The following is a 24711-nucleotide window of genomic DNA, read 5'->3' on the forward strand; positions in this document are numbered from 1 at the left end:
ATGGACGTCCAATCTCTCTACACTTCCATCCCCTACTGGCATGGTCTTATGGCTCTCCGCTTCTTCCTCTAACAGAGGCCCGAACAATCCCCATCCACCACTACTCTCCTCCGTCTGGCTGAACTTGTTCTCACACTGAACAATTTCTCTTAAACTCCTCTCACTTCCTCCAAATAAAAGGTATGGCTATGGGTACCTGCATGGGCCCCGGTTATGCCTGTCTCTTTATAGGGTATGTGGAACATTCCTTGTTCCAGTCCTACTCTGGCCCCCTCCCACAACTCTTTCTCCAGTACATCGATGATTGCTTCGGTGCTGCTTCATGCTCTTGTCTGGACCTGGAAAAATTTATTAATTTTGCTTCCAGTTTCCACCCCTCCATCATTTTCACATAGTCCATCTCTGACACTTCCCTTCCCTTCCTTGACCTCTCTGTCTCAATTTCTGGTGATACACTGTCCACCAATATCCATTACAAGCCTACCGACTCCCACAGCTACCTTGACTACAGCTCCTCACACCCGGCTTCCTGTAAGGACTCCATCTCATTCTCTCAGTTCCTTTGCCTCCGTTGCATCTGTTCTGATGATGTCACTTTCAAAAACAGTTCCTCTGACATGTCTTCCTTCTTCCTTAACCGAGGTTTTCCACCCACGGTGGTTGACAGGGCCCTCAACCATGTCCGGCCCATCTCCCGCGCATCCGCCCTCATACCCTCTTCTCCCTCCCAGAAACATGATAGGGACCCCTTGTCCTCACTTAACCCCCACCAGCCTCCGCATTCAAAGGATCATCTCCCGCCATTTCCGCCAACTCCAGCCATGAGGCCACCGCCAAATACATCTTCCCTTCAACCCCCCTGGCAGCATTCCACAGGGATCGTTCCCTCCAGGACACCATGGTCCACTCCTCCATCACCCCCTGCACTTCAAACCCCTCCCACGGCACCTTCCGATGCAACGCAGAAGGTGCAACAACTGCCCCTTTACTTCCCCTCTCCTCACCGTCCAAGGGCCCGAACACTCCTTTCAAGTGAAGCAGCATTTCACTTGCACTTCCCTCAATCTAGTCTACTGCATTCGTTGCTCCCAATGCGGTTTCCTCTACATTGGAGAGACCAAACGCAAACTGAGTGACCACTTTGCAGAACACCTTCAGTCTGTCCGCAAGCATGACCGAACTCCCTGTTGCTTGCCATTTCAACACTCCACCCTGCTCTCATGCTCACATGTCTGTCCTTGGCCTGCTGCATTCATCCAGTGAAGCTCAACGCAAACTGGAGGAACAGCACCTCATCTTCCGACAGGCACTTTACAGCCTTCCGGATTGAATATTGAATTCAACAATTTTAGATCATGAACTCTCTCCTCCATCCCCACCCACTTTCCGATCCCCTCCTTTTTTTTCCATTTTTCCTTTTGATTCCTTCACCCCACCCCCACTAGGGCTATCTGTACCTTGCTAGTCCTGCTTTCTACCCTTAATTAGCACTTTCCTTAGATAATGTCACTACCTTCAACATCTCTTTGTTCTTTTGTCTATGACATCTTTTGTCTATCTGCACCTATCCCTGGCCCTCTATCCAGCTCTATTTGTCCCACCCCCCCTTAAACCAGTTTATTTTTCACCTCTCTTCTACTTTTACTTCGTTCTGTTGAAGAGTCATATGGACTCGAAACGTTAATTGTATTCCACTCCGCACTTGCTGCCAGACCTGCTGAGTTTTTCCAGATATTTTTATTTTTATTTTTGTTTTGGATTTCCAGCATCAGCAGTTTTTTGCTTTTACCCTCTCAGGAAGTTCGTTCCAGACTCCAACCACCTTCTGGATGAAAAATATTTTCCTTGCCTCATTTTTACTCCTTTTGCCAATTACTTTGAATCTGCGCTGTCTAGTTTGTGATGCTCTATTGAGTGTGAACAGTTTTTCACCATTTACGTTGTCCATACCCCTCAGGATCTTGAAAACCTCTATCAAGTCTCCTCTTAGCATTCCTTTCTTCAAGGAAAACAGTCCTAACCTCTCCAATCTATCCTCATAGCTACATTTCTTCATCCTGGGCGTCACTCTTGTGAATCTCCTCAGTACTTTCTCCAAAGCCTTCACATCCTTCCTTCTATATGGCACCCAGTACTCCGGATGAGGCCTAACTAGTGTCTTATACAAGTTCAACAGGACCTCCTTACTCTTGTACTCAATGCCCCTTGTTAATAAAGCCTAAGGTACTATATGCTTTATTAACTGCTCGCAACATGTCCTGCCATCTTCAATGACTTATGCACATATACACTAAGGTCCCTCTGTTCCTGCACTTCCTTTAGAGTTTCTCTCTTTTATACTGTCCATATTCTTCCTGCCAAAATGAATCACCTCATACTGCTCTGCATTGAATTTCATCTACTACCTGTCTGCCCAATCCATTTTCCCTTAATTAATGCATGCTGGCTTTCCTTAATTATCCTGCGCTTGTTTAAGTGATTATTGATTTTGTCACCAATTATAATTTCCAGAAGTTTCCCTACCACTGAAGTCAAGCTAACTGGTCTGTAGTCACTAGCTTTACCCTTGTACCCCTTTTTGAACAAGGGTGTAACGTTTGCAATTCTCCAGTCCTCTGGCATCACACATGTGTCTAAGGAAGACTGGAAGATGATCACTAGAGCCTCTGCAATTTCCACTCTCACTTCCCTCAGCTATTTTAAGTAAAGATAGCCTTTCTAACACTTCCTCCTTCTCAATTGTAAATTCTTCTCGTGTACCAGTTATCTCCTGTCTCACCTTAATAAATATAAATTGGATTTAACTGTTTGCAAGCCTCATGGATTCTATTTTTCTTATAGTTGCTTCAAAGTTTTGTGTTCAGCTGAGGCATCAGAATGTTGGCTCCCAATTGAGTTTGATCAGGAACTTTTTCTGATTCAGTTCTCCCACATTATCACCAGATTGAGTATTCTATAATGCCACATGTACAAAATTAGGCAATGGTCTCCATTTGTCAGTGTGCTGCCTGACCAGTATTCATGTCAGCAATGCTGTGGTCTTGGGGGATGTGTTCGTCAAGCTCAATGCATTTCCTGCTGTTGTTCCACTGGTGTCAGTAGTGTGTGAATGGCACGATTACTCGTGAGGACATGTGTCCCAAGGGTTTATTGCAAACGCAGTTTCAGGGGTGAGAAACTGTAGTTGGTCACTGTAATCGTAACAAACGAAACCCAGATGCTAGGTTAACTGGAAGAAGAATTGGTGGGCACATTCAATGCTGAATGAATGCTCTTGGTGATTTGTCAATTTCAGTGACCATGCAGCTGACTGAAGCAAGTAAGTATACAATGGGGACATTAGCCTTGACTGCAAGAAGGGTTTGAATGTAGGATTTAAGAGGTGTGTATGCATTTGGCTGAAGCTGTTGCCTGACCTTACATGGAGAGTTAGTGGACCTTTTAGCCTCTATATCAAGGAGTCCTTGGGTAAAGAGTTAGCACTCAAATGGAGTTGGAAATCATTGCATGTCAGGGCTTTTAGTGACTTAGGAGAGAGAGACAAGAATGGTCTTGTGTGATGTACTGGCTCAAGGGCTGTGATGCTATCAATGTGATGCATAGCCAGCTCTCTCAGGCCTCTGGAAAGTCCATGCAAGAAACATTTCAACCTTGGCGGGTGGGTCCAAAATGACAGGTCACGGTCTCACCCTAATGCAAAGCCCATCTAGGAAAGATACTTTTAAGGCTTTCAGTGATTCCAGGGTCCTGAATGGTTGCACCTCAGCAATCTGTAGTCCAGGTGAGGCATTCTCAGTGAGGACACAACAAATAAACCTTGGAACTTAAGTAAGGTAAGCTTAACCTTGTCGTGCTGTTATCACATTCTGCTTTCTGACCTTAATGCCACCATCAGCACCCCCTTTAGCCAGTACCACTACCATTAAAACCCCTTTGTCCTTTTGTTCATGACATCTTTGGCAATCTCTCCTTTGCCCTCACCTATCGCTGGCATTTTATCCAGCTTCACCTGCTCCACCCCCCTTAAACAGAATAAATTTCATCACATTTTTACTTTAGCTCTGAAGAAGTCATAAGGACTCGAAATGTTAACTCTGTTTTTCTCTCCACAGATGCTGTTTGACCTGCTGAGTTTTTCCAACATTTTCTGTTTTTGTTTCAGATTTCCAGCATCCACAGTATTTTGCTTTTAACCTTGAAACTTAATTGTGCAAGATTCTTAAACAGGGGGTTTCACTACCCTCAAAGGTCCTCACCCTGTACTTTGATGTCAACAATATGAAACAAACTATGGATACAATTTCCATTTAATGTGGTAAACCTCTGTTAACCCAATAAACAATAGTATATACTTACAACACAGTTGCTTAGTAAGACCTGCGTGCAGGAGCTCGTCCCTGAGTGGTCAGACAGCTGGACGAATTCTTCCACACGATTTATTCTTTTTTTGGAAAAATATATTTTATTCACGAAATATCTGAAAGAACATTACAAAACATTTCTAAATGGCCATCACAAAAAGTGCAATCATATTCAACTTGGATTTACACATGGATCATGAGGTGCTTCAATACAATCAATGAATATTAGTCATTTCAACATGGTTATTAGAGACAGACAGTGCAATGGTATTGGCGTATTGACATACATCATGTTGCACTTTGAGGTGCTTCAATATGTTATAATACATTTACTATTCACTACATACATTCATTGTGAGTCGTACAGCCCGAGGGGTCTATACAATTCCCAGACCCTCGGTGCAGTATGGCAGAAAGGTCTTAGACAGCGACCTTTCCCCATTGTGCCTTTGTGGCGGCTGCCCCAAGCTTTAGTGCATCCCTCAGCACATAGTCCTGGACCTTGGAATGTACCAGTCTGCAACACTCGGTCGGGGAGAACTCTTTGCACTGGAAGACCAGCAAGTTTTGGGCAGACCAAAGAGCACCTTTCACCGAGTTGATGATCCTCCAGCTGCAGTTGATGTTTGTCTCGGTGTGTGTCCCTGGGAACAGCCCGTAGAGCACAGAGTCCTTTGTCACAGCACTGCTCGGGATGAACCTCAACAAAAACCACTGCACCTCTCTCCGGACCTTCTTTGCAAAGACACATTCCACAAGGAGGTGAACAATGGTTTCTTCCCCACCACAGCCTCCTTGAGGGCAATGTGTAGAGGGGATGAGACTCCTGGCATGTATGAAGGATCTGATGGGGATGGCCTTTCTCACCACCAGCCAAATTACATCTTGGTGCTTGTTGGAAAACTCTGGCGATGAGGCATTCTGCCAAATGATTTTGACAGTCTGCTCGGGGAACCATCCGACAGGATCCGCCATCTCCTTTTCTCGCAGGGCCTTTAGCACGTTACGTGCCAACCACTGCCTGGTGGACTTGTGGTCAAAGGTGTTTCTCTGCATAAATTTTTCCACGAAGGACAGGTCGTGACTGACCAGGTCACATTTCCTGGCTGCAGCTGCGATGTCCTTGTTTTCTGTGCCTTTATACCCATTTCTGACCCTGGTCTCTCGGCATATAAGGTAATGGCATTAATCAGGTCATCCGATTGGGTAATCAATCCCACCCTGGCCATGCAAAGACAACTCTGCATGTGGTCATTTCCTGCTCTCAGCAGGTCATTTCCTGCTCTCAGCAGGAGGTGTTTCCAAATACCTGCCAGCAATGGATGTGATTTCTGTATCTTGGTAAGGCAGGAAGAAAGCCATTCACACATACCTGAGAGGCCATTGTCTCGGTCAGTTTCTGTAGGCAGGGTGGTTGGTGGTTAGCCACTGCACCAATGACATGTCCCGACGCGTCTGTGTCTGTGTGTGTATATCCTTGCTCAATCTTTATTTTAAAAAATTTCCATATAAGCCTCAGCGTTGATGTCTTTGATCAGAATTCTTCTCCCTTAGTCCCGATGTCCTCTGCACTCCAGGCTCACACCACCCAGTTTTGAGCTCAGGACATTGGTCCATCTTGCAACTGGTTACATTTTAATACATGTGTAAAGATAAAACATATTAAAAAGAAACAAAGAAAAGCTATACAGCATGAAAGAAATACAGAAAATATCAAAATGCCTTACAACTACATGATAAATATGTCAAGGCTTCTGGGTTTATGATGTGTAAGTGCTGATTGAGGGGCAGGTGCAAGATAATGCCATATCAATCTGCATTGAGGAATGATGGTGAGGGAACATATGGTGCTTTCATGCAGCTGCTCCCCATTGCCTGAAAGAGTGATCTGTTTGGTCAGCCCCCCATTTGGTAGTAGGTGCTAGGGTGACAGGAGTGCACCCCTGGATTAATATGAGTTCAAATTCTGAGTGTTTGAGTCTGCCTGAGACTGTCCTGAGTTCTCTTTGAGTGCACAGAGTGTCAAGCTGGGAGTTTGGTGGCTGAGGGAGATAGGTGAGGGAGATGCTCTTTTCTTTTTCTACCTTTTTCAGCCTCCAGTAGTTGGCTCTTACTTTGGCACAGGGGAAGAAGCTGATTGATAAGTAACTGGTAAATTATTCTGCTTATTTAATTGTAATAAATAGTTTTTAAAATTATGGTACGGTAGGTCCTGCGGTATGTGGGACGTCATGAATGCACAATTCATCCTAGACAACCACATCTGCAGCAAGTGTCACCGGTTGAAGAAGCTTGAGCTCTGGGTTTCAGAACTCGAGCGGTGGGTGGAGTCACTGTGGCGCGTCAGCAAGACAGAGAACTAAGTAGATAGCATGTTTAGGGAGATGGTCACACTGCAGTTTAGGAGCATGCGGGCAGAGAGAGAATGGGTGACTTCAGGGCAGTCTAAGAGAGTCAGGCAGGTAATGCAGAGGACCCCTGAGTCTAGCTTGATTGCTAATCAGTTTTCCATTTAGCTAGGCTTAGAATGTGGAATAATGTTAAAAAGACAAAGTTAAAAGCACTCTAACTGAAGGCATGCAGCACTTGCAACAAGATAGATGATTTAAAGGCACAACAGAGGTAAATGGGCACGATCTAATTGCCATACTGGAAATATGGCTACAGGGTGACCAAGACTGGGAACTGAATATTCAAGGATATTCAACATTTTGGAAGGACGAGCAAAAAAAAAGGAAAAGGAGATGGTATTGCGCTGATAATAGGAATGTAGGAGCATAGGAGCAGTAGGCCATTCAGCCCATCAAGTGTGCTAAGGGATCAGTACCTTAGTTAGGGAGGATCTCAGATTGGAAGAACAAAATGCGGAATCTGTTTGGGTGGAGCTAAAAATCAGCGAGGGGCAGCAAAAATTGGTGTTGTTTATAGGCCACCAAACAGTAGTGGCAGTGTGGGGCATGATATTAATCAAGAGACTAGGGAAGCATGTAGCATGGGTATACAGTGATCATGGGTGAATGGGTCCATCTAATGATCATTAATGCTGTGGAGTATGAGGGGTAAGTTTCTGCAACAAGGGTCTCTGCCTGCTCTGCTGCACTGCCCATTGGGGTATGCTTCGAGGGACTACACTTATGGAGCTCTATTAGACCCATGGGCTTTCCTCATAACTTCCAGCACTCAAATCTGGAGTGACCTATTTTATAACAATGGGGACACAGTGGTCTCCGAGTATCCTCCTTTCGGACTTCAGGAGGGCTTCTTGCACCCTCATTTGTGTTTTCTTTTCTGGGTGGTGGGGTGGGGTGAGGAGGAGGCTTTCCTATCTAGGTCGCCCTGCTTATCTTTCTGGGATCATGGGAATGGTTTGGTAAAGGTCTGCCTGAGTGCCTGGGTCTATGGGTGAGATCATAGCTGTCAGCTGTGACAGCTGTATCCCTGGTTGTGAGGATTCTCTGCTCCTCTAAGGGCATCCGTTGGCTGGAGGGTAAGCAATTTTTGAATTACCCTAACAGCATCAACTCACACAATCCTTCATAGGTGCGTGAGATTTTTAAAGGACAGACACATTGGTCGAATGCAATTTGTTTCAGGTGTTCAAACTTGATGTAGGTTTTTGTGGGTTTCTAATGAGCATTCCGGAATTGCTGATGACATGACTCTGCGACTAACTCATAGGCACTTAGGATGTTAGCCTTTGTCTGTTCATAATTAGAGGGCACCTCAGGAGTCAGAGAGAAAGAGACAGAGAGAGGGCAAGAGAACAGGAGAGAGAAAGCGAGAGGGAAGGAAAAGCCCAAGAAAGGGAGAGAGAAGAGAGAGCGAGAGCAAGGGAACAGGAGAGGGAAAGAGAATTCCAGCTCTGAAGATTGGAAATGGAGCTAGCAGCTCCAAGGGAGAGAGAGGCCAGAAAGCTGGAAAGCTGTGAGGGAAAACCTCTCTCTACCCATTAGACCTCTTGGGCTCTCCCTGACTGCTGCCCTTGAATTAAAAATGTCCAGATATCTGATGGCCATTTTAGCTGTTCTACTTTCTCAAAAGTGGGAAAAAATGACTCCACATCACTTCAAATTTGGGAATGAATATAGCATATTTAAGGTGCTCAAAGAGTGGTTCTGGGGTGAGGAGATAGGGTGTGCTCATGGGTAGAGAGAGGTTTTCCCTCACAGCTTTCCAGCTTTCTGGTCTCCCTCTCCCTTTGAGCTGCTAGCTCCATTTCCAATCTTCAGAGCTGGAATTCTCTTTCCCTCTCCTGTTCCCTTGCTCTCTCTCTCCCTTCTCTCTCCCTTTCTTGAGCTGTTCCTTCCCTCTCTCTTTCTCTCTCCTGTTCTCTTGCCCTCTCTCTGTCTCTTTCTCTCTCTCTTTCTTGAGCTTCTTTCTCACTTTCTTTCTCTCTCCTGAAACTTTTCCAGCTCAAATTTGGCTAGGGAAAGAGATTTGGAGTCAGGGTTGAGCTCCTCATCTTCCCACTCTGCTGGATATGTGAGATTTAAATGTTTGACCAGCCACTGGATCAGTTTACTTCTTTTCACTTTACTGGCTAATTTTAACAGTACCTCCCTAACTACAGCTTTCAGTTCTCTATGCTTAAGGATGCTAAGGTTTCACCATTTTGGTCTCCTTGTTTGACCCACATCTGGGCATTGAAAGTTGCCATTTTCTTAGTGTTAAGGAAAAGGAATTTGCTGTGGTAATTTACAGTGTTTTAAAATTTGTTCCAGCCACCGAGGTTTTTCCTTTTGGCTTCCAACTGGATATTTTACATCAGATTTGGCTCGTGTCTTAAATTTCAATTCTGGTCAAATTCAAATGATTGATCTTGGACTTGAGCTCCCAATTTCTGTTACGGACAAGAGGGGGTCAGTTCAAACAACAATGATTTTTCCTCTTACCACCTGTCTGTAAACAGAGGTGTTTTGAATTTTTTTGAATAGGTGGTGGTGTATTTCCATACCCTTCAGTTTTTGTGTGATCCGATTTCTACTAATAACCCACAGGAAACTCAAGTTAGGATTAACTCCAGAGCTTAGTTTATTGCACACACTCAAAAAAACTGTGAAAAGGAGCAACAATTGCTATAGAGGGAGTGCAACAAAGGCTCATCAGATTTGTTCTCTGGATGACGGATTGTCCTATGAAGAGAAACTGGGGAAACTGGACCTGTATTCTCTAGAGTTTCGAAGAATGAGAGGTGATCTCATTGAAACCTACAAAATACTTAAAGGGATAGACAGGGTAGATGCAGGTAAGATGTTTCCCCTGGTTCGTGGGTTCAGAACCAGGGGACACAATTTCAAAATAAGTGGGAAGCCACTTAGGATCGGGAGAAGAGAAATTTTTTATTGAGAAGGTTGTGAACCTTTGAATTCTCTACCCCAGAGCATTGTGGAAGCTCAGTCACTGAGTGTGCTTAAAGCAGAGATTGACAGATTTCTAAATACCAATGACATAAAGGGATATGGGGTTAGTTTGGGAAAAAGACATTGAAGTGGATGATCAGCCATGATCGTATTGAATGGAGGAGCAGGCTTGATGGGCTGAATGACCTACGCCTGCTCCTATGTTCCTATACTACTGATAAGCTGCCATGCACATGGACTTGGTGAGGGCATGGGTGAAATTGCTATTCAATTTAAAATTGTCTAAGGTGTGGGAGAAGGGAATGATGTTCAGGGTCTACAGCTGCCTTGTATTGCCAGGGCTATACATTTAAGCATGGTTTGGCACATTCAAATGATCAATCCAACATCAGGGTGAGTACTGATATTTCTGTCAGCTCTAAGAAAGCATGGAACGTTCGGAGAAATTATGTCTGTGAGCAAAAAGGTGCTGGGGCCTTTCAAGATGAGAAAAACAAACAAGGTGAAAATATCTCGGCACATGTTTCGTCCTGGAATCTCTAGCTATCAGATTGTCACGGGCACGCCTGCCGCATCTTACCCCTGCTATGGCCTCTTTATGTGGCTCATTGACATCTTGGCCCTTGTCCGATCCATCCCCTTCAACGTCATCATTGCCAGAGGAGAGCTCCTCTATGTCACCTTCACTAGGTTGATCCTGGGTCTGGAGGGATTTTCTTATGAGGAGAGGTTGAGTAAGTTGGGTCTGTACTCACTGGAGTTTAGAAGAATGAGGGGCGACCTCACTGAAACATTTAAGATTCTCAGGGGGCTTGAATGGGTAGATGCTGAGAAGTTGTTCCCCCTTGTGGCAGAGCCTAGGACCGGAGGGCATAATCTCAGAGTAAGGGGTCACCTATTAAGGCAGAGATGTGGAGGAATTTCTTCTCTTGGAGGGTAGTGAATTTGTGGAATTCTTTACCACAGAGGGCTATAGAGGCTGGGTTGTTAAGTATATTCAAGGCTGAGGTGGACAGATTTTGAATTAGTAAGGGAAGCATTATAGGGAAAAGGCAGGAAAGTGGAATTGAGGATTGCTCAGATCAGCCTTGATCTCATTGAATGATGGAGCATACTTGATGGGCCAAATGGTCTACTTCTGCTCCTACGTCTTATGGTCCCTCAGGCAACAAATGCCCCCTGTGCAACATTAGGTTGTGCAGGACATACTCTGTGGTAAGTATTGAACAGCCCTGCCTGAGCGCTCCAAACATCGGAAAAGCAAATTCAGAAGGCCTATTGTCTGCTCCATCAAGGACCTGGTGGAAGCATGTGCAGCATTGTTGCATCTTCTGCAACAATATATAGATGGCAAACTGATGTCATCAGCCACATCTTCTGGGGGTATCCCTTGCCCCCAAGGAGCCAGCTCTTTAAGCGCCTAGGGCCCTCAAAGACCTGTAGCACCTCCAAGTGGCTCAAAATATAAGAGTCGTGAGAGCTCCCTGGGCACCTAGCACAAACATACCGGACTTGCGTTCTGTGATCAGAAATTAATTAGATATTCTAGGAGTGAAATCCTTTATGATTGGTGAATCTCACAGGCTGCTGTGGGTGTTGAAAGGTTGTTTGTTGTCTCACTAAGAGTCTGGAGGCTTGTTTGGATAAACATAAACCGTTTATTGGTAACCCATAACTATATACATATCCCAGGTATTGTATTGCATGGGTTCTGTCTCCATGCTGGCTCATTCCAGATGCTACTACACACAGTCTACCATCATGTGACTTTATGCATCGTACCATGGGCGATACTGTTCTCCAGTCCCACATTAACCCTTGCTAATCCTGAACACCCTTATACTACCCCTCCCCCCAAGTCCTGGCCCAAATATATTTACAATGCAATCTTTACTTTACTTGCAACTTCTCCTCCTTCCCCCCTCTCCCCTCAAATCTCTGGCTTTATAAATTCAGATAGTCTGGAGGCATATAGTACTGAAGACTTGTGCTCCACAACTTGCTATGCCCTTAGCCAATCTGTTCCAGTACAACTACAACACTGGCATCTCCCCGGCAATGTGGAAAATTGTCCATGTATGTCCTGTACACAAAAAGCAGGGCAAGTCCAACCCAGCCAATTATCACCCCATCAGTCTCCTCTCGGTAAAGTGATGGAAGGTGACATTATTGCTATCAAGTGGCACTTGCTTAGCAATAACTTGCTCATTGATGCTCAGTTTGGGCTCTGCCAGGGTCACTCAGATCCTGACCTCATTACAGCCTTGGTTCAAACATGGACAAAGGAACTGAATGCCAGAGGTAGGGTGAGAGGGACAGCCCTTGACATCAAGGCAGCATTTGACTGAGTGTGGTATCAAGGAGCCCTAGCAAAATTGGAATCAATGGGAATCAGGGGGGAAACTCTCCACTGGTTGGAGTCATACCTAGCGCAAAGGAAGATGGTTGTGGTTGTTGTAAGTCAATCATCTCAGTTTCAGGACATCACTGCAGGAGTTCCTCAGGGTAGTGTCCTCGCCCAACCATCTTCAGCTGCTTCATCAGTGATCTACCTTCCATCATTAGGTCAGAAGTGAGGATATTCGCTGATGATTGCACAATGTTCAGCACCATTCATGACTCTCAGATACTGAAACAGTTCTTGCCCAAATGCAGCAAGACCTGGACAATATTCAAGCTTGGACTGATAAGTGGCAAGTAACATTTGCACCACACAAGTGCCAGGCAATGGCCATCTCCAGCAAGAGAGAATCTAACCAGCACCCCTTTATGTTCAATGGCATTGCATCGCTGAATCCCCCACTATCAACATCCTGGGAGTTACCATTGACCAGAAACTGAACTGGACTAGCCACATAATTACTGTGGCTAGACGAGCAGGTCATATACTAAGAATCTTGTGGTAAGTAACTCAGTCCTGACTCCCCAAAGCCTGTCTACCATCCACAAGGCACAAGTCAGGAATGTGATGGAATACTCTCCATTTGCCTGGATGAATGCAGCTCCAACAACACTCAAGAAGCTTGACACCATCAAGGAAAAGGCAGCTAGCTTGATTGGTACCCCATCCACAAATGTTCACTTCCTCTACCACTGACGCACAGTAGCAGCAGTGTGCATATTTATAAGATGCACTGCAGGAACTCACCAGGGCTCCTTAGACAGTAGCTTCAAAACCCATGACTGCTACCGTCTAGAAGGACAAGTGTAGCAGATACATGGGAACACCAACACCTGGAAGTTCCCCTCCAAACCACTCACCTTGCTGAATTGGAAATATATTGCCGTTCTTTCACAGTCACTGGGTCAAAATCCTGGAACTCACTCAATAACAGCACTGTGGGTGTAAGTACAGCACATGGACTGCCGTGGTTCAAGAAGGCAGCTCACCACCACCCTCTTAAGGAAAATTAGGAATGGGCAATAAATGCTGGTCTAGCCAGTGATGCCAATGTCTTATGAATGAATGAAAAAAAAAGTCTCCTCGAGGTTCTTGTGCTGTTTTGCCATTCTGCTGTTCAAGACAGTCTTCATTTCTTCATGCTGCTGAAGGTATGTACTCCTTTTGCATTTGATCTTGAAGGACAATCAGTTGACTTTTGAACTATTCATTTTCTTGTTGACCTCTTGCCATCTCAAGATGTGTTTCAGTGCAATGCTTTGTAGCTATTGATAGTTCCAATGCGGCTTTTGCTGATGTAGTCTTCAATAACTTTTTTATGTCCTCATGTTTTTCCACAGGTACATATTGATTCTTCAAAGAGTCTTTCAGGGCAGTGACTTCTTTGAGTACCTTTTCCACCTGCTATTGTGCTTGGTTGTACTTCTGGTTGAGTTCCACCCACTCAGCTTAGATACTAACATTTTCCTGTGGAATAGCTTCATCTTCTTTTTGCAAGTTTTATTTCTTTTGGGTTTCCTCAGATAGTTTTCCTTCATTCACAGCCAGCTGCTTGATCCACACTGCCACCTGTAGTTTGGGTAATGTGTCAGCTTTTTCAAAATGCCCTGTTTTAAGCATTATGGATGCTTCTCAGCCTCTTTTTTACTTCTGCACCATAATTCTGGGCTCATACACTTCATTGTGTTGACATGGCATGCGACCATCTTGTGGTTTGCTTGGGTATTATCTCCCACAGCCTGGGGCCTCCTGTCTCCCTTGGCCTGGGGTCTTCTGTCTCTCTCACTCTGCAGTCTCCTGTCTCCCTCATTTTGGGGTCTCCTGTCTCCCTCACTCTGGGGTCTACTTGCCCCTTCAGTGCCTTATTGGGGTATTCTAGACCTTCTTTTAAGGTTTGCGCTACCCACAACACGGATTAAAGTACTGGCCCAAAGCTATTAATACCTCACCAAATGTGGTTGAGGACTCATCCATACTTTCTATTAGGGTTACTTCATCTACAAATACATCAAACAAGTACAAAAACATATTAACTTGTACTTTTTCTGATGCGTTGCTGAATCCTGATGTACTCCTGTAATCTAAAATTTTCTTTTCCTAGACTCTCAATCTTTGGTCTGGTTTGGCCCTTGCCTTAGCCTAGACTGATCTGGTAGTTTAAATTTACTATCCATGGCCGTTTTTTATAACAGGTGAGTGCCTCTTTAATTTTTTTTCTTCTTCAAGATGGCTCTGCAGCCATCATTGTTTATCTTCTCTTTGATCTTCCTGCACTTGTCGGCTTTCGGTGGGCTTCCATTGTGCTGATGAGTCGGCTTCTTCCAAGTTATTAACTCTGCAAGAAACATTTGCAACAAGTTGTTTGGGCCAATTATGTGCTTTTTAAAGCCTGGGAATCAACTGGAAGGCAATTTTTTTTTTACCTCTGCCTGCCATTTTTAAAAACTATTTTGCCCTTCAGTCCAGCTTGTTCACCACTTGTTATGGTGCCGGCTGAGAACCCATTGCTGCAGCTTTCTTGCAGCTGCACTCTGGATATACTGATTCTGATTGCTGCCTATTTTCAAAGGTAATTCCAATTTTTTTTTCTTACTCTTCTTCTGATTTGGCTAGGTCCCTTGACTCTGTGTTCACTTAGGCTCTTCTTTCCATCTGCATGGTAGATTCTTTTGCTTTTTAGCCTCTTTTCCTTTTTAGTATTTTTGATATAGCTAGGTCCTTTGACTGTGTTTGATCAGGTCTGGCAATGGACCTCCACATGCCCTGGTGGAATTCTTCAGCAGCCACTTGCAGGAAACCAGTTATCGCTGTGAATCCCATCTTTCCCGCAGCCTGGCTTTCATTTGCATCCATGCGGAACTGGATATACTGGTGAGTTCTAGTGAACAGGACATCTGTGACCTCCTGTGTGCATTTGTGTGTGGCAGATTGGGAGGTGCCACACAAGTACCCAGTGGAGCCCTGGAAGGAACTGCTGGCAAAAATGTTCAGTGTGGTGGTGACTTTCAATTCCACTGGCATGGGATTCCCCCCAAGCCCTAGTGAACACAATTCTTCCCAGAGAAGCTGGTAAATATGAGCTACCACATCCTTGGACAACGAAGGTGCATGCAGCATTGTCTTTTGCATATTTCCAAATGTGAGCAGTGCCTGCGATTTACCCATGGTCAAGCCACTGGTCTTTGTTGCATTTTCCCCTTTTCGTAAGTATCTTGGACTTCTTGGGATCCTGCTCCCTCTTGCTGCTCAGGCCGCTGCTCCTCATGGATCTGTGCCAATTGCGCTCTTCTTCTTATTTGTATGAGAGCAAGAATCAAGGCATGGTTGCCTAAAGCCTACATTTTCGGCACCTCTTTGTATCTGTGAACAAATCAATTTGATACATTTATTGAGAATTCCCTTACCAGGTTTCCCTCACCTCCAAACCCTTGGCCTGTTCTCCCCTAGACATGGCATCCTCACCCCTTCCATGTGAAGGATAACCTGGAGGACCACAGATGGGTGTTCCTCCCCTTCATACTTGACTGCACACACAGACATTGCGCCTTGACATGACAGTCATTTGTGAGAACCCTCCATCAGGTAATTGTGAGCTTGCCTCCATAACCCTAGACATTCTGTAGAGACAGCATACGGTGAAATCGTTCATGTCTGCTGGTGTGAGGCATGCTGAGTAACGTTAGTGGACAATATGGTGAGAAGGCCAAAAATTGGTTTCACGACATCATGAAACCAGTTTGCGATTGCCAGCTCTGCTTGTCGATGGCGGGCCGTGTTCCCCACCATCAGACGTCAGGAACCTCATTGTAATAAATCTGCATATTATTATAAGGCCAGTCCACCGGAATCACCCCCCCCGCCCCCCCCACCCCCCCCCAGCTGGATTGTCCATTTATGTTGGCGTGATTGCTGACCGGTGCAGAACAAGTCTTGACAAGTGTCACGTTTAGAAGTCGGGACTTACTGCGAACATCCGAGGAGCAGAAGGTGCTGGAGCCCGATGTCCATGGCATGCTGGGTGGATTCCCATGGGCATGGCTCTGCTGCGAAGCAGCTCCCGGAAGTTGGAAAGTCACCATTGAGAATCTGAACGGATGATGGTCAAGCTGTGTTTGGGAGAGGAAGATGTAGCGACGGGGTCGTGGGGGCTGGTAGGAGAGGAAGGTCTAGGATTGACTGGGAGAGAAAAAGGTGTCAGAATGGGGTGAGGTTGGCGGGGGGTAAGAAGGCATCAGGATGGGACGAGGTTGGGAGGAGTGGAATGAAGGTGTCGGGGAGAGTTTGGGAGGGGGAGGGGGTATGGGGGGAGGACTGGGTAACGGGGAGAAGATGGCAACTGGGGAGGTAGGTGTAAGAGGGTGGAAAGTGTAGGGAAGGAGTTCAGAAGGGGAAAGGATCGTAGAGAAGGGAGGGTGTCCAGGGAGGAGGATGGAGTGCAGAGATTGGAGGGAGTCCAGGGGGCGAAGTGCAGAGGGGGGAAGGAATAAAGCTGGAGGAAGAAGTAAGGGTGGTGGAAAGAGTCAGAAGTGGGGGATGGACTAAGGGTGGTGGAAGAAGTAAGCTTGTCTGAAGGAGTCAGGAACGCGAAAGGACTAAGCGGGGGCGGAGTCCATTGCGGGGTGGGAGGGAAAGGGGTTCCAAAGACAGAAGGGGTTCAAAGGGGGGAAGGAGTCTGGAGGGGAGGGAGGGGCCTCGAGTGGGAGATGTCCAAATGAACGTGCAAGGGAGGGCTCTGATGAATGCATGACTGCCTCTTGGGGAGCAAACTGAGGGTGGGCATGGAACGAGGGAACAAGGGAATGGTGAGAATGACTGAGGGCAGATTGAGGTGGTGGGGTTGGGGGGTGGTGAGGGTTCAACAGTAGCAGTAGAAGGAACGGTGAGATTGGTTGGTGGGGACTCAGACACAGATCCTGGAGGTGGGAAGGAGGAGGTCGGGGAGGTGAACTTGGATGAGGGTGGGATTTTCAGGAAGGAAGGGGTCATGCACATTGACCAGGACATCCCTGAAGGAAAAGGGTTGTGGCTGGGAGGTCATGGAGGGGAGGCGGAAAGTGGTATTGACAGCGATGGGGGAAAGGAAATAGGTGACTGGGGGAGGGGAAAAGATGGGGGAGCTTATGAAAAAGAGAATCAAGACAATGCTGTCTAAATCGAAAGTGAAATGACAGTAGTGGTGGGCAAGATCAGGTGCTGCATGGGTGGGTGGAGATGCAGGTCATCTCAGATGGACAACTGAAAGTGAACCCCAGCAGGCAGCATTGAGGTGAATATGATACAGGAAGGATTCTTGTGTGGGAGAATGCTAGCATGAGGCTCCGAAAGGTCCTGCCACACACATACACTTCTTTCTCAAGGATCACTTGTTGGCCAGCTGCCCCCTCTGCAGTGACCGAGGACGAGGTTGAGGGGCTCATAGGCAGAGAGCACTCAGAGGGAGAGGACAGACTCTGAGATTCCTGAGTAGATGACCCAGGGAGGTCCAGCTGCCACCCCTCTTTCCTTCGGGTACCCGGAGCTCCTGTCTGACTCCTTGAGGGGAAGGAGCATCTGGAGGTACGTGGAGGTGCTCCATTTCCCTCTTGAGTTGTCACTGCAGGAACTCACTCATGGCTCCCGTGATGAAGTGCAGGTCTGCATCATCTCCACGTTCTTCTGCACCAGGGTCTCCATGGCGTCTGCCATCCTCCCTACGGAGACCTCCATTCACACACATGTGGCACCACTTTATCAGAGAGCAGGCGGATTCAGTCTGACTTGCATGCCACTCTGTTGAGGGCTTCCAACTGCTCTGCATGATGTTCCCAAGCCTTCTCCTGACTCTCCAGGATGAGTTGGAAGGCCAAATCCAGAGGTTTGTCATCTGGCTTGGACCTCACAGATGTCTTATCCCCAGCAGTCCTCCGAGTGCCAGGGAGCTCGGCTGAACCTGCCTCCTCCTGCTGCGGACACGCATCCATGAGGTGACCACCAGATTGTGAACCCAAGCCTGTTCTAGATCTAGGTCGCACCGAGGTGTGCGTCTCTGCGCTGGTGGAGGGCGTGGACAAGCATTGTGACAGGTCTTTCAGGCTGCTTATTTCCAGCTCTTCAATGGAGGAGGTGCTCTGTATGATGGAGATGAGGAACTGGATGGAGCTGAGGGACCGGCTGGCTCAGGGTATCGGTCACTTGGCAGAGCTCCCTGTGAACCAAAATAGAGATAAGTAGTGCCTGGCAGCACAATCAAAAGCAGGAGAGAGAGCACTTGTATTTCCATTGAGAAAGGATGTGATGCAGGATCCTCACGAGGATGTTCGCTGCCGACCTCACTGTCGTCGCAGGCACGGTCCATGTCCTCACCGGTCAGCCTATGGCACACTCCACAAAGTGAGTGAGGGGCCTAATGTGAGTCACTCCACCCTTGGTCTGGGACCTCTTCCTGCTGATGTGAGCAGACTTCTCTTGCATTAAAGCAGATGGAGAGAATGTAAGCAGTATGCGTGGTATGTTTGTGTGGTGAGTGGAGCCATGGACAGGATGAGGAAGCGAGCTCGAAGGGATATGAGCCTGATAGAGATGTGCGGATATTGTGAGAGTTAGTGGTGTTGTCCCTTGAGGTGTGAGATCCCTGTGGATGTGTGATAGATTTTTAAGTGTGTGAGAGTGATGAGACCATTCATCCTGTAGCGGCGCTGGATGGCTGTCCTCTTTTGCAGGGCGTTGGTGCTGACCGCTGCCTCTCATGCTGGATTGGTGATGCAGCTGCCCATCCTCTGGCCAGAGTGGGGTAGAGGACTGAGGGTAGAGGGTGGGCATCAAAAGGTGCTCGAGGGGCACATCACTGAAGCAGGGAGGGGCTGCAATCTTTTTGTCTTTCGGGGACATCCTGTCTTTCATGTGGCAGTCCTGGGCTGGAAGCACTGAGAAGTGTGCACTTGGCTGCACTTTAAATGTGGCACTCAGTGTGATGAAGCTGCGAGGTAAAGGCGTGGAAGGTGAATGAGAGCCCACTCACCATGGAAACAGTGTATTTCCCAGGAATGCATAATTAATGCAGCAGGTTTGGGATGATACGGTGTGAAAAGCCACCATAGTCTTAGCATGGTGGAAAGAGATTCTGCATTATACTTTGTCAACTATGACCATTTAGTTGGGATTATGGAGGTTTGGATTGTGCATCTAGCTGCTGAGCCCGTTGGATGAATTCACCTCCATCCCTTCCTTCCTGCCTCTGTCAGGCACATGGGGCCAATTACGCTTACTCAATTCCAACTCCAATCCTTAATGGATTCTTGCAGGAATGCATCCATTAGTCAGGAAGCAATGCTCCTTCAATTGGTATTTGAACCTTGAGAACAATACACAGCTGAGCCTGGTTCTCCATGGCTTGAGCAAATAGTTAATAGGGTGCCCCTTTACTCCTCCTGAAAGAGGATCATTAACTGATGGTTCATCTTCAGTTCATGAGCACTTCCAGTGCCTTCCAATCTCCCTCTGTCACCCACCATGTTCCTACCATCCTCCTACACATTCACCACCTCCTAATTTTTCTCCCTCCTGTGACCATCCAGTTCCCCCTCATTACCCTTGATCCCATTATCCTTTATGTCGACATTCCTGTTCTTCCCCGGTTCCCTTCAATGTTAACATCCTTATGTCCCTTGTGAATCTGACCCCTCTCGTTCTCAAGGCCAGCTGCAGCCTTACATTTTGAGATCTCCCCTCCCACATGAGACCATCCACTACTCCCCCATGAGACTTGAACTCTCACTGTATCAGATCCAACTGCCTCCTGGAAACCTGAGGGGGGAGACACAAGAGAGGGAAACAAAGATAGCAATGAGAGACAGAAAAGTGAAAAACAAAAATGAAAGGTAGAAGAAACAGGGGCTAGCAGCAAATAGGGCCATAGTACACAAAAAAGCTGTGTAAAAATGTTTAAAAAAAAAGTCTAAAGGCACTGTATCTGAATGCACGGAGCATTCGCAATAAGTTCGATGAATTAACAGCACAAATAGATGTAAACGAGTACGATATAATTGTGATTATGGAGACCTGGCTGCAGGGTGACCAAGGCTGGGAACTGAATATCTAAGGATATTCAATATTTAAGAAGGACAGGCAAAAAGAGAAAGGAGGTGGGGTGGCATTGTTAGTTAAGGATGAAATCAGTGCAATAGTGAGAGAGGATATTGACACAGAAAATCTAAATATAGAATCAGTCTGGGTGGATCTAAGAAGCAACAAGGGGGAAAACATTAGTGGGAGCTGCCTATAAGCCCCCAAACGGTAGTGGTAAGGTAGGGGATGGTATTAAACAGGAAATTAGAGATGCATGTAATCATGGGTGACTTTAATCTATATATAGGCTGGACAAACTAAATTAGCAATAATACTATGGTGGATGAATACCTGGAATGTGTACGAGATGGTTTTTTAGACCCGTATGTCAAAGAACCAACTAGGGAACAGGCTATCTTATATTTGGTTTTGTGCAATGAGAAGGAGTTAATAATCTTGTTGTGTGGCATCCTTTAGGGAACAGTGACCATAACATGGTAGAATTCTTCCTTGGGTTGGAAAGTGTAGTTCAATCCGAAACTAGGGTCCTAAATCTAAACAAAGGAAACTATGAAGGTCTGATGTGTGAGTTGGCTTAGTTGGATGGGGAACTTCATTAAAAGACATGATAGTGGATAGTCAATGGCTAATATTTAAGGAATTAATGTATGCATTGCAACAGTTATATATTCCTTTCTGGCGCAAAAACACAACAGGAAAAGTATCCCAACAATGGTTAACAAAAGAAATTAAGGATATTATTAGATCCAAAGAGGAGTCATATAAAGTTGCTGGAAAAAGTAGCAAGCCTGGGGATTGGGAACAGTTTAGAATTCAGCAAAGCAGGATCAAGAGATTTATTAAGAGGGGAAAAATAGAGTATGAGGGTAAACTTGCAAGGAACATATAAGCGGACTGTCAAAAGCTTTTATAAGTATGTAAAGAGAACAAGATTGATGAAGACAAATGTAGGTCCCTTACAGTCCGAAATAGGAGAATTTATAATAGAAAACAAGTAAATGGCAGATCAATGAAACAACTACTTTAGTTCTGTCTTCACGGAGGAAGACACAAATAAGTTTCCAGAAATGTTAAGGAACCAAGGGTCTAGCGAGAAGGAGGAATTGAAGGAAATTAGTATTACTAAAAAAACAGTGCTAGAGAAATTAATGGGACTGAAAGCTGATAACTCCCCAGGGCTTGATAATCTACCTCCCAGGGTAGTAAAGGAGGTGGCCACGGATATGTTTTGTTGTCATCTTCCAAAATTCTGTAGATTCTGAAACATTCTTGGCAGATTGGAGGGTGGAAAATGTAACCTCACTATTTAAAAAAGGATGGAGGGGAAAAACAGGGAATTTCAGACCAGTTTGCCTAACTTCAGCGGTAGGGAAAATGCTAGAGCCTATTATAAAGGATGTGATAACAGGACAATGGAATTAGACGTAGTCAACATGGATTTATGAAAGGGAAATCAAGGTTGACAAACCTACTGGAGCATTTTGAGGACTTAACTGGATATGGTGTATTTGGATTCTCAGAAAGCTTTTGATAAAGCCCCACATAAGAGGTTAGTGTACAAAATTAAAGCACATGGGATTAGGGGTAATATATTGGCATGGATTGAGAATTGAGTCTTTTTTGGAATGGCAGGTGGTGACTAGTGGGGCACCGCAGGGATCAATGTTTGGTCCCCAGCTATTCACAAAATATATCAATGATTTGGATGAGGGAACCAAATGTAATATTTCAAAGTTTACTAATGACACAAAACTAGGTGGGAATGTGTGATGAGGAGGATGTTAAGAAGCTTCAAGGTGATTTAGACAAGTTGAGTGAGTGGGCAATACATGGCAGGTGCAGTCTAACATGGATAAGTGTGGAGTAATTCACTTTGGTAGGAAAAATAGAATGGAAGAGTATTATGTAAATAGTGATAGATTGGGAAATGTTGATGCATGAAGAGACCTGGGCGTCCTTGTACACCAATCACTGAAAGCAAGCACACAGGTGCAGCAATCAGTTAAGAAGGCTAATGGTATGTTGGCCTTCATTGCAAGAGGACTTGAATACAGGAGTAAGGAAGTCTTACTGCAGGGCCTTGGTGAGATCAAACCCGGAGTATTATGTGCAGTTTTGGTCTCCTTAGCTAAGAAAGGATATAGTTGCCATAGAAGAAGTGCAGCGAAGGTTCACCAGATTGATTCCTGGGATGTCAGGATTGTCGTATGAGTAGAGATTGGGTCGACTAGGCCTGTATTCACAGCTGTTTAGGAGAATGAGAGTGGATCTCATTGAAAAGTTTAAAATTCTGACAGGGGCTGGACAGACTGGATTTATGGATGATGTTTGTTCTGACTGGGGGGTCTAGAACAAGGGGTCACATTTTGAGGATATGGGATAGGCCATTTAGGACTGAGATGAGGAGAAACTTCATCACTCAGGCCGTGGTGAACCTGTGGAATTCTCTACAACAGAAGGCTGTAGAGGGCAAGTCACTGAATATATTTAAGAAGGAAATAGATTTCTAGACTCAGTCATGATCATATTGAATGGCGGAGCAGGCTCGAAGGGCCGAATGACCTATTCCTGCTTCTATTTTCTATGTTCTATGTTTCACCCGAATGTGACTGTCCCCTTTGTGTCCCAGTACTATGTTTCCAACCCCCAAGGGAAAATGCACTAAATGTCAGTCCACGCCCTTTACACAATCTTCTGTAAAATGGCACTGCCCAGTGAGGCCTTCCCCCACCCAAGACTGGAACCAAGACATGCGTGCCATGCTTAGCCCTTTAACATACCCTGGACAGTCTGGCTTCATTCTCCAGACAGCCTTTTAAACATGCCCCCAGATTGTCTTTCACCATTTCCCACTGATCCTTCTCACCCGTTAGTCCTGCCTCTGTCTCACCCTTCCCCTCCGGTCTTTCCCAACCTCTAGATCTGCCTCTGCCTCGCCCTTCCCCGCTGCTCCTTCCCACCCCCTAGTCCTGCCTCTATGTGACCCTTCCCCACTGGTTTCTCTTCCCCCCGCAAGACCTGCCTCCGTCTTACCCTTCGCTCAAGTCCTTCCACCCCTGCCCTTCTCTTCCAGCCTTCACCCCATCCTTACCCATTGGTCACGCCTCCCATGTCCGGCCTTGGTGCATCTTGTGCTATCGGCACCTGATCTGAAAGAGTGAACAGTTAATAGGAAGGCAAAAGCAGCATCTACTGACCTAAGGTTGTGGGTGAAGTGAAGCTTGCCAGATGTGCACCACTTAATTACAGTCATAAAAATGAACGTTCTAATTACCCGCTGGGTGGGGAACTTAATTTGGAAGGGGAACCTGATTCCGGCCTTTTAACGAGCATTCATGATATGTTAATTTATGCAAATGGGGTTCTTGCCAATTTTTGTCAGGAATTTCGACACACCTTTAAATTTGGGAGAACAAAATTCCAACATTTTTTCTTTTTTTTTAGGAAACTGATTTTTTGCCCCACATCAAACTAAGCCTGCCACAATTCCCGCTGTTGGCGGGAGCGGAAGATTCCATCCGTATTCTTTATACTTGTGTTTACAAATTTGCTACAAACAACAGTAAGAGGAAATATCTCTCCATACAGCAGATCATACACTGACATTGATAGAGAAGTCCACCCAAAAAACTTCCCAGGGTCCCTGGCTGAAGAAAGGTGTGTCAGGGTGAATGGAAATTTTGTTGGTATGTGACAGAAAAGTCTGTGCCAAATATTGAAAAATGATAAAGGAGGATGTATGCAACAGAATGCTGAAAGGAAACAGTTTCTTTCCACCGTCATGAATTGAATAAACAGATTAGTCTTGTCAAAGTCACTGAAGCAACTAATGAAGTGAGATATTGCTTTTTATGCTATGTTCCTTACCTGCTTCTCCAATTTATTTTTATTGAGCTATAAATATTTTTGAAATGTTGCTGTGAATGTCATTGTTTGTGACATGGAGACCATATAAAGTATGAAGTAAGAAAAGCCAGTTGGCCTGTCAAGCATACATAAGATATTACAAATTGCATTATCCTGGATCCTATTCAGTCACACTCAATCAACCAACTATCCACAGGTAAACCTGCAAGCAGATAGAGCTCTACGAATGAAGCACTTGTGTTGCAATGGAGATTCATAATGAAAGACAGCTAATCTCAGTGCCTTAAGGTTGGTGAGGGGAAAATCAGGCAGACTTCTTGCTCCTGATTGCTACCCAATGAGGTACCCAATGAGGTAACGGGCCAGAATAGGTTTGGGGTCAGTTGTTATGCCTAAAATAGCCTGCCCCGGTTAGATAGTGTAGTGGCAGAAACAGTGGGAAAATCAGATGGTGAGGCCTATAGCCTATTTTGGCTGCTCAAATAGCTGCTGGTTTACCCCTTCACCATACTGTGGAGGTCAAGTCAGATATGTCTACATCCAAGAAACCTGCTAATCTCCTGCTGCAGCTAGCCAAGGGAGAGACCAAATCTGATTAAAGCTCACTGGGACGGCAATAGAAGGTGGGGATGTTGACCATAAACAGTTCTCCTCAGGG

The sequence above is a fragment of the Carcharodon carcharias genome, chromosome 11 (assembly GCF_017639515.1).
Source record: "Carcharodon carcharias isolate sCarCar2 chromosome 11, sCarCar2.pri, whole genome shotgun sequence".
Lineage (NCBI taxonomy): Eukaryota > Metazoa > Chordata > Chondrichthyes > Lamniformes > Lamnidae > Carcharodon > Carcharodon carcharias.